This window comes from Arachis duranensis, chromosome 1 (assembly GCF_000817695.3).
Source record: "Arachis duranensis cultivar V14167 chromosome 1, aradu.V14167.gnm2.J7QH, whole genome shotgun sequence".
Classification (NCBI taxonomy): Eukaryota; Viridiplantae; Streptophyta; class Magnoliopsida; order Fabales; family Fabaceae; genus Arachis; species Arachis duranensis.
In genome coordinates this window covers 66,637,569-66,649,407 of record NC_029772.3, presented here as the reverse complement: position 1 = coordinate 66,649,407, position 11,839 = coordinate 66,637,569, and positions in this window count along the sequence as shown.

Below are 11,839 nucleotides of genomic sequence, written 5' to 3'. Positions count from 1 at the left end.
CTGATGAACTTTTGGAAAAATGTTTTTGGTTTTTGGAAGAACATGAAAACGTGTATTCATGGAGTTTTGGGGTCAAAATGCAATTATTAAAAAGTTTGGGATTGAAAATTAATTAATCAAAAGTTGAGGGGCTAAAGTGCAATTATTAAAAGTTATAGGGCCCAAAGTGCAATTTCCAAGAAGTCCAGGGTCAAAATACAATTTTTGAAAGTTAAATAAAATATTATTATTTTAAAAATAAAATATTAATATATTATTTTATTAATAATATTATTTTAATAATAATATTATTTAATTAATAATAATAAAATATTGATAAAAAGACAGTTTTTCCTAAAAGCCTCAGGAAGGCAGTTTTGAGTCCAGAATTCTCTAATTTCCTTTACTAAACACCTAAGAAGAGGTATAATAGAAGATATAGAGGTATATGAGGTAAAGAAACAAGATTTTGAAACCTGTTTTTATGTTAAAAAGAAAAGGAGTTAAAAGTGATATAGCTGTGTACCTGACCTTACAGAGTAAACAGAGAATTGTAAAATGAGCTTTTCTCTGATGTTGTAATGCTTGATTTATGATGATTTCTAAGTGATGGAAAGTATGGTTATATGTGAATTATGAGCCTTCGGGCAATGCTTGTGAATGTTGTGCGGGGACGCTCGTATTGTGATGTTGCTTCCCAGACAGGCTGCGGTAGAGTAGTACCAGCCCTGCAAGCTGAATGCTTGGTAGAGGCCTGACTCGCATACCTGCGGTATATTGAGACCTAAGCAAATACCAGCCCTGCAAGTCGAGAGCACTTGGTACAGGGTATGCGGTACTTAATCTGGGATTAAGTTCTGGGAAGGCCTTATCTGACTTGGAGGGTCGGATTGTGTCGGGTGCGGGTCGAAACCGACAAATGAGCTCATTACCTGCAGTAGGGACAAACATGCATCATACTTGTTTGTGCATTATTTATTGCTTACCTACTTGTGTTCTTGTTCTATTCCTTGTTTGTTTGAGCATAACTGTGTGATTGCATATTAATGTGTGAATGTGCATTTACTTCCTATTTTCTCTCTTGTTCATGTGTTAGTTTATGTTGCTGTTATGTACATATTACTCTACATTTATTTATACTTCTATGACCATGGACATTATAAATGAACTTAATTATAAACTGCGACCTTACTAAGAACTCCCCAGTTCTTACCCCTTACACCTCTACAGATGGACACAGGAGTCCTATTATACGAGATTGATCCACCGTACATCCACGAGGACCCGGTGTGCGGCGAGTATTGCATCTACTGTGCGGTACCTCATATCTGTAAATATGTAGCTCGTGGTAGACCTTTCCAGTACCCTATTAGGACAGCATACTTTAATCCTGATGGACCCTATGACTTTCCTTTATCTTGGATACACCCCGGCGGACCTGGGATACCTCATCCTGAGGAGCAGATGCCACCTCCACCTGACTATCCTCCTCCACCTGAACCTCCTCTACCTGATGAGCCTATACCTGCCCAGCCTATCCATGAGGCACCTCTTGCACCTTTTGTCCTTGATGAGTGGGGTGTTCCTGTGTTGCCACCCGAGCTTGATCCTTTACCTGAGCCGATCGAGCCTCCTGTCTTTGATGAGCAGCAGAGACATGAGTATGATCAGATCAGGGAGATGCCACCTCTTTCTCCCGACTGTATTTTGTTTGGTAGCTATCCTTTTATGGTTCCTGTGGCCAGCAGTGGTTCCTCTGCTATCACTCCGGCAGAAGAAGAGGACGAGGAAGAAGAAGATCCAGAGGAAGATCCTAACTTCATAGTTATCTCCTCTGACAGCGATGACGATAAGCCAGGTGAGGCGCCAGCAGGCGAGCATCACCATTCGCCCGGTGGTTTTCCGTGAGGTACTCTGGACTAGGATGAGGAGACTTTTTGAGACGCCTAGTCTAACTTCAGTACATTAGAGTGTCTCCCTCACTTTTGTTAGCATGATTAGAGGGAATAGGCATATCATAGAGTTAGGCTAGCTTGGGTGCCAACTTAGGGGCTTTTGGTCAGGCCAGGCCCTGGGGCGTCTTATGTACATATATGTACATACTATATGAGTCAGTGACTTAGGGGTGCTGTACTATAGCTCTATGCTTATATAACTGAGCCACCTTTGTAACATGATGTATATTATAGTGTGTTGCTCCATATTCTGTTATCTTTTGTTTTATGTATGTGAATGTTTAATTATCCCTTGATATATGGAAGGTATGCGACTTTAAATTATTCTTGTTTTAAAAAAAATTTACTTGTAAAATTTGTGGTGTTTTAACAACGTACAGGCTTATATTTATTAATTAATAATACAAAAAAAGGAAAAACAAGTTGGTAACATTCAATTTCTAGTATGATCTAGACATGCTAGAAGTTGGGTCCTTACAGTGGCCAAATCATGCAATTCAAGAAGAGTTACAAGCTCAAAGGCAATTCTTATCACTTGGTATTCTTAAAAGGTAAGCATGAAAAAACTCAAAACCAAGTAGCAAAATATAACCTCAACGACAGAATCCAACAAAGATTGTAAACATAATGGTGTTAAGATAACATCCCTTTTTAATACTCAGCAGCAATTAATGGTAAACAAGAATAACAATCCAACACTTACAATGAAAAAGAGAAAACTAAATGAAAATTAAACTAATTAACTAACTAATTAACTAACTAAAATAAATGGTTATCAATGGTGTTTGGGAGTGTTGGATGAAGGGTAGGAGAATGGAAGAAGAAGGGAGAAGGAAAGAAATGGAAAGAGGAGAGGAAAAGAGATGTATTGAAGGAAGGACATCGACGCGTACGCGCGCATGACGCGCGCGCGGGGATGGTGGTGCAATGCACGCGACGTGTATGCGTACATGGCGCGTCCGCGTTGATGGCTTATTTTGAGAGTGACGAGTACGCGTCATGTGCGCGTACGCGCAAGTTGGTTTGTGCGAAAGGCACAATGCGCACACAACGTTCACACAACTCTCGGGTTTTTGGCTTGGGGTGGAATTTCTCAATCCACGCGTACGCGTACATGGCGCGTGCGCGCGGATAGGCAAAAATGCTTAATGCACGTGTACGCACGCAGTTCGTGTACGCGTGGATGGTTCTCCTTTTTTTCAAATTTTTTTTATGTTTTTGCACCAATCCAAGCATTCCAAACCTCCAAACAACTACCAAAACACCTTAAAACCTTATTTAACATACTAAACTACCAATTATACTCAACAAATCAACCAAAAACATGAATTTAAACTAATTACCAATATGTACAAAAAGATAAAATGAAAAGAAGTTACCATGGTGGGGTGTCTCCCACCTAGCACTTTTGTTTATTGTCTTTAAGTTGGACTTATGGGGAGCTCCTCTCAAGGTGGCTTGTGCTTGAAGCTATCTTTGGACATCCACCAATGCTTGAATCTTCAATAAGCTCCATTCTTCAAATTTAATATCTTCAAGCCTTGTTGGAGTTCTTCACAAACCATGGGCTCCCAAAGTTGACCCTGATGTATTTCCGGATCCTATATCTTGTTTCCACACCTATTTTCAAGTTGATTATCATTATTCCATGGGGTGGTAAACAAGGTGAACTCTCAATGAAGTGACCAAACATCATCCTAGACCTAAGCAATCTAGTTCTACACCAACCCTTGCTATTAAGCTTTGAACATGTAACCATCATGAACCTAGAATGATATTTCCAACCACTAACCCTCTCCTTTTTGCTCTTAAAGCCACAAATATGTCTAAGTTGACCATCCGTCTCAAGCAATCCATATTCAAGGGGAATAATAAAGCTTAAGTATAAGGAATTTACCCACTTGAATGAAAGAATGGATGGCGGTGGGTTGGGGAGAGATATCTCCAATGTGCTAGCAAGCTTTACTCCCTTGTGTTCTTCCTTGGTTACCTCCACCTCTTCACAAACTTCTTCACTTTCAATCCTTTGTTCATCATTTTCATCCAACTCTTCTCCATCACTCAAATCATAAATGGAAGGTTGAGAGAAATCTACCTCCACATTACTTTCTATCTCATTGGGAGAAGGTTCTTCAAATTCAAAGGATTCACCACCAAGAAGGTTGGATGAATGGTCTTCATCACCAAGGGAACTCAACTATTGCTCCATTCCTTTCAAGTCTTCATTCAATAATTGTTTTGGAGGTTGTGCACTTTCCTCCTCAACATCAAATTCAATCGTCTTGGAGGAATTTTCTATGATTTTAGCTTCCCATGGAGGTTCTGTATCTCCTAAGTCTTCAACCACTTCTTCCTCTTCTTCAATGATCATAGGCTCCTCCAATTGCTCTAATACAAAATAACATCCCTCATTTTCCACCAGAGTTTCCCATCTCTCCTTCATGATATGCTTTTCAATTAATTATCCACATGTGACCATGGGAGTGATTTGAGTGCTCAAGCATTGGGAGGTTAAAATGCTTACTACCTTGGTCAAGGTAGTAACAAATTCTAGTGTCTCCCTTTGCATTTCTCCTTGCCCTTAAAGTATAAGGCTAAGAATTTCATCCATTGAGGATTGGGGTGAATAAGAGGGTTCATTGTCTTGGAGAAAGGGTTCATAATAGGAAGGTGGTTTTTCTTGGTAAGGGTATGGTGGTGTATATTGTGGTGGTTCTTGGGAGTAGTAATCTTGGAATTGTGGATCCATGTATGGCTCATATGGTTCAAAAGGAGGTTGGTATGGTGGGTAAGGATCATGGTCATATAGAGGTGTTTGGTGAAAATAGGCTTGTGAGTGTGGTTGAGGTTCATGTTGAGGATATGACTCATAGGCATATGGTGGTGGTTCTTGAAAATCACAAGGAGATTCATCATAGCCATTAGATTGGTATGCATCATAGAATGGCCCTTCTTCATAGCACATTGGTGGAGGTTGTTGCCAAGAGAATTGATCATATGCATATGGCTCCTCCCACCTTTTATTATCCCATCCTTGATGCATATCTTCATTATAGCTCCCATTTTCTACAACATAATTATAACCAAACTCATAGCCAAAGTGAGAATTCATAGGGGAAAAGCAAAATAAAGCTAACAAAAACTAGTAAACAATCAAAAGACAAGCTATTCACATTATTCACATATATACAATAACCAATAAAACAACACAATTGCAATTCCCCGGCAATGACGCCATTTTGATGATTGGATTTTTTACGGTTTAGAATTTCATTAATGAAACCTCGTTGTAAAGTATAGTTTCTAAACCAAGCAATAATCCTTTCATACAAAAGATTGTTTCTCACAAGTAAAAAATCCCTAAATTTATAAACTGAAGTATTCAAACCTCGGGTCGTTTTTCCTAGGAATTACAATAAAGTGTCTTGTTATTGGTTATGAGTTATTTTGGGGTTTTTGAGATTTTAGACAAGAAATATAAATGGCAAAGAAAATAAACTAACAACTAACAAAGCTCTTGGCAAGATATGAGAACTAGAAGTCATACCCTAGTTATCCTCCTCAATTGTGATAACAAATTGTCCATTGCTCCCACTTAGTTAACCTCTAACCATGGAAGAAAGTCAAGTGGATGAATCAATTTGATTCCTTAAGTCCTAATCAACTCCTAAAGAATAGACTAGCTTTTAAGGCATTCAAATCAATTAGCATCTTCTAATCATCATTCAACAAAGGAATTAGATAACTCAAGAGTCACTAATTACTCAACCAAAGCCAAGAGGAGCAAAATCCATACTAAAGCCAAAAGTGGCATTTTATCAAACACATAAGAGGCAATAAAGGTAAACATTATTAATTGCAAGAATTAAAGGAATCTACAACTACAAAAGCAAGAGATCAACAATAGAAAACCAAAGAAACACATTTATTATGAATTACCTTGAATTGAATTGAATGAAAATGGAAGGAACAATAGTAGATCTACAACAAAGCATAGAAACAACATAAAGAAAATTACAACAAAAGAATAGAAGAAGACGAATGTAACAACAAAGAATTGAAAGGTAGAAGTAGAAGAAAATGAATCAAAACCTAGATCTAAGAACTAAACCTAATCCTAATCCTAATCCTAGAGAGAAGTGAGATCTTTTCTCTCTAAAAATAACTCTAAAATAATCCTAATGTGTGTGAATGATTAAAAGTCTAAAAAATCCACTTTGCTCTTCAATCCTTGGCTTTTCATGATCTTCTCCACTTTGCATGCTTTTCTCTTCACTCCTTTGATCCATTCATAGCCTTTTCAATCTAAAATAGCTAACAAACACATCAAGGCATCTAGTGGAATCAAAGGGAGATTAAAATCATCATGTTAAAGGCCTAAAAAGTATGTTTTCACACTTAAGCACAAATTAAGGGAGAATCACAAAACCATGCTAATTCATTGAATAAATGTGGGTAAAAGGTGTTAAAATCTCATAAAATCAATACAAGATAAACCCTACAAATGGGATTTATCAACCTCCCCACACTTAAACCAAGCACGTCCTCATGCTTAAACTAAGAATGAAGTAAAGGGCATGGCATTTATTCAATGGAAACTAACTAAATGCAATCTACCTATATACAACTATCTAAATAAATGCAATTGCTTGGGCAAAATAAATCAAATTCCAAGAAGCATACGTGCACAAGGGCTAAGGACTAGCAAGTCTAATCCACAATTGGATTGAGTTATTAAATATTTTTACAAACTTGCATGAAAAGTGATGATCGTAGGTAGAAACATGTAATTGAGCATCAAACCCTCACCGGATGTATTTGCACTCTATTCGCTCAAGTGTTTAGGGTTGATTCTCTCAATTCTCTCCTAATCATGCTTTCTAGGATTTGTTTTTCATCTAATAATCGACATATATTTCATGCATGCATACAAGTATCATGAGGTCTTTTCTTTAGGTTGTAATGGGGTTAGGGCCAAGGTAGGATGCTTATATGGTTAAGTGAGCTTGAAATTTGAATCTTTGATAAGCATAAACTTCCCACCTAACCTATGACATCCTGTACAATTAAGTTCTAACCTAACTACTCATTTTTCATTTTTTTCACATACTCATGCATTTTCTTTTCCTTGATCACAACACATATGCATTGATTATTATTGAGCTTCACTTGGGGCATTTTGTCCCCTTTTTATTATTTTCTTTTTCTTTGTTTTTTTCTTTTCTATTTTTTTCTTTTCTTTTCCATATTATTTTTTTCTTTTTTTCTTTTCCTTTTATTTTGTTTTTCTCATTTTTTTCTTTCTATATACAAGAGGATCAATGCATAAGGTTTTACATTTGATCAATACATCAGTATGTACATAATTCCCCATAATTTCAATAAAAATACAAAACTAACCTTTTATTCCCCCAATGTCCCAAGATTCCCACACTTGAATGATACTCACACACACTAGCCTAAGCTAGTCAAAGATCCAAATAAGAACATTTATTGTTTTTTGCTCTAAGGCTTGTAATGTGCTAAAGTAAAGAACAAAGTGGGTTAAGCGTAGGCTCAAATTTGGCTAAGAATGGATGATAAGTGGTAAGGCTATTTAGGTAAGTGAGCTAATGAAAGGATGGCCTCAATCATATAAATGCATGTATACACAAAATAATGGACATAAAGAATCAAACAAATCAAAGATTATAATCATAGAAAGAGAATAATTCACACAAGAAGGAAATATAGTTTTAGAGAGAGAAGTGAGAGCTTTTCTCTCTAAAACTAACTCTAAACTAATCCTAATGTGTGTAAATGTTAAAAGTCTAAAAAATCTCCTTTGCTTTTCAATCCTTGGCTTTTCATGATCTTCTCCACTTTGCATGCTTTCCTCTTCACTCCCTTGATCCATTCCTAGCCTTTTCAATCTGGAATCACTAACAAACACATCAAGGAATCTAGTGGAATCAAAGGGAGATTTTAATCATCAAGTTAAAGGCCTAAAAAGTATGTTTTCACACTTAAGCACAAATTAAGGGAGAATAACAAAACCATTATAATTCATTGAATAAATGTGGGTAAAAGGTGTTAAAAACTCCTAAAATCAATACAAGATAAACCCTACAAATAGGGTTTATCATCGATCCCACGGAGATTGATGGCTTGAAGCAAGCTATGGTCATCCTATAAATCTCAATCAGGCGGATTCAAATGGTTATGAGGTTTTGATAATTAAAAGATAAATTAAACATAAAACAAAATAAAGATACTTATGTAATTCATTAGTGGGATTTTCAGATAAGCGTTTGGAGATGCTTTGTTGCTCCTGAACCTCTGCTTTCCTATTGCTTCCATCCAATCATGCGCACTTCCTTCCATGGCAAGCTGTATGATCCTCTCAGTGAAAATGGTCCGGCTACGGTTTCTGTATGGCTAATCAATTGTCGGATTTCTCGTCTCGGATGAAAAATACCAGGCACAGCTACCCCAGGGCTAATCATCTGTCGGTTCTCACTTGTGTCGGAAAAAGATCCATTGATCCTTTTGCACACTGTCACTGCGCCTAACATTCGCGAGTTTGAAGCTTCTCACAGTCATTCCTTCCTAGATCTTACTCGGAATACCACAAACAAGGTTTAGACTTTCCGGATCTCAGGAATGTTGTCTATTGATTCTAGGCTATACCACTAAAATCCTAATCACGGGGTCGGGTGCTCTGTTGTCAGGACAGACGATGCGAATCTGTGGATTAGAGACCCAAAAGAGTATACTCCGGCTAGCGTCCAATGACTACGTTGAACATCATGTAGACTGCTTTGTGGTTGTTGACGTTAGGATTTTTGCCAGTAAAGAATTTCATAAAAACAGTCGCGTAGTAGATATAGTCTCTAAACAGACAGAAATCCCTTCGTACAAATGTTTTGGTTGTCACAAGTAACAAACCCCTTTTAAAATTGATAACCGAGTATTAAACCCCGGGTCGTCTTCTCAAGGAACTGCGAGGAAGGTATGTTCTTATTATTGGTTATGAGTTTGTAAATTGGGGTTTTGGAAGTAAGGTGGGAATATGTTATATGACAAATAATTTAAATGGCAATTAAAAATAAATAAATACTGTAAAGCAAACTTTTTGGCAACGTACGAGAAATTGGAGGTCCAACGTAGTTATCTCTCTCTCAACTATAAGAAAAATTGAATCTAAACTCCACTTGGTCAACCTTTACTAAAGCAAAGGAAAGTCAAGGGACTAATTAAATTGAACGTTGAATCCTATTTATTTTCTAAGAAAAGATTGGGATTACTTAAGTTCAGCTCAATTAGCAAGATAACGATTATCAAATATGTTGAGTTTAATAACTGTTGAGTTACTGATTTCTTAACCAAAACCAAAAGGAGAAAAAGTAAAATTGCTAGAATAATAGAGGTGACCTTAGATGGAAGGCAATAGTAACTTAAATCAAAGAGAACAATCTTAACTGAAAATACTTCAAATATCATTAATTCAAAATAGAGATCTGTAACATGGAATAATTCGTAAATCAATTCAAATATTAAAAGCAAATAAATAAATAAAAGTAAACTGAAAATAAAAGAACATTAAACCTGGATCCAGAGTTACTCTCAAAACAAGAAGAAATCCTAAATCCTAAAGAGAGAGAGAGAATATCTCTCTAAACTAAATCTAAATCATGAAAACTAGAAATTGGCAAGCTCTCCCTAAATGGATGCATTCCTCCACTTTATAACCTCTAATCTATGCTGTCTGTGCTTGGATCTGGGCCAAAAAGGGCTTCAGAAATTGCTGGGGGCGTATTCTATGAATTCTGATACGTGGCTTCTGTCACGCGTCCGCGTGGGTCACGCGGTCGCGTCGTCTGGAGCTTTTCCTTGCCAGCGGTCGCGTCGGTCACGTGTCCGCGTCGTGGGTGTTCTACTTGAGGCACGCGGTCGCGTCAGTCATGCGGCCGTGTCGCTGCTTCTTCGCTTCTGGCACGCGATCGCGTCGTCCATGCGATTGCGTGGATACCAGTTTCCTTAAAGCTCCATTTTGCCTTCTCCTTCCATTTTTGTATGTTTCCTTTTTCATCCTTTAAGTCATTCAGCCTTAGAAAACCTGAGACTACTCAACACACTAATCATGGCATCGAATGGAAATAAAGGTAATTAAAACAATTAATTTTAAAGCTTAGGAAACATGTTTTTCACAATATGACATAATAAGGAAGGGAAAGTAAAATCATGCAATTAATGTGAATAAGTAGGTGAAGGATTGAATAAATCACTCAAATTAAGCACAAAAGAACTCATGAAATATGGGTTTATCAGTTGTCAGGCACGCGGATCTTGGCTAAGCAAGTACTGAAGATAGTGGGTGATTATCACGGGTCACCCCTTCAGTCTGACTTAACTGAATTAAGTACAAGAGTATATCTTGGAGAAGAAGTAGGCGTGAATTGAAGGAAATACAATAGTACTTGCATTAATTCATGAGGAACAGTAGAGCTCCTCACCTTAATCTATGAGGTGTAAAAACTCCACCATTGAAAATACATAAGAACAAAAGGTCTAGGCATGGCTGAATGGCCAGCCTCCCAAATGGCATAAGAATTTGAAAATAGGGGAAGAAGACCTGATCAAAGGATCGAAAAGTCGTCCAAAGATATGAATACAATAGTAAAAAGTGCTATTTATACTAAACTAGTAAACTAGGTTTACAGAAAATGAGTAACTAAGTGCAGATAGTTGAGATATCCACTTTCGGGACCCACTTGGTGTGTGTTTGGGCTGAGCATTGAAGCTTTCACGTGCATAGGCTCTTATTGGAGTTAAACACCAGCTTGGATGCCAGTTTCAGCGTTTTACGCCAAAAAATGGGTCTATAGTGGGCGTTTAAATGCCAGTTTGGGCCATCAAATCTAAGGAAAAGTATGCACTTACATTTCTAGAAAGCCCAAGATGTCTACTTTCCAACGCATTTGAGAGCGCGCCAATTGGTCTTCTGTAGCTCCATAAAATTCACTTCAAGTGCAGGAGGGTCAGAATCCAACAACATCTGCAGTCCTTTCTTAGCCTCTGAATCAGAATTTTGCTCAGGTCCCTCAATTTCAGCCAGAAAATACCTGAAATCACAGAAAAACACACAAACTCATAGTAAAGTCAAGAAATGTGATTTTTTCATAAAAACTAAAAAAAATATACTAAAAAGTAACTAAAACATACTAAAAACTACCTAAAAACATTGCCAAAAAACGTATAAATTATCCGCTCATCAAATATATCAAGAAATCACAAATTGTTTACCTAACTAGTTTGCCACTTAACTAAAAATTGCTTAATCCACTAATCTCCGTGGTATTGACCTCACTCCAAGTGAGTCTTACTACTAGGTACGACCCGGTATACTCGCCAGTAGTAAATTACGTGAAATTAAATTTTCACATATCATAAACCCTATTTTTAAGGTTTATCTTGTGCTTAATTTAGTAGATTTTGTCAACTATTCTCAAATTTATTCATACAATTTGCATGGTTTTAAGATTCCTTCCCAATTTTATGCTATGAATGAAAACATGCTTCCAAGGCCCTAAAATCACAAAATTTTAATCCTCTCTTATTACCATTCGATACTGTGATATGTTTGTTAAGTGATTTCAGATATGTTTGGAAAGGAAGTATGCAAAAGTGTAAAGAACACAAGAAAATGAAGATTTGAGAAGCTGATGCCGATGCGTACGCGTGACGAGCGGCACGTACCTATTAGTGATTGGCTAGGAATTATGGACTAGGATTAATGTAGCTCATTTAACTTTCCTTTACTTGTTGGAGGATGACTTAATGGGATTAATCCTTGCAATTATCATATTGTGGTTAGTGACAAGGATAGAGATCCTTAACCATCAACCCTTGCGAAGTCCTTTTTA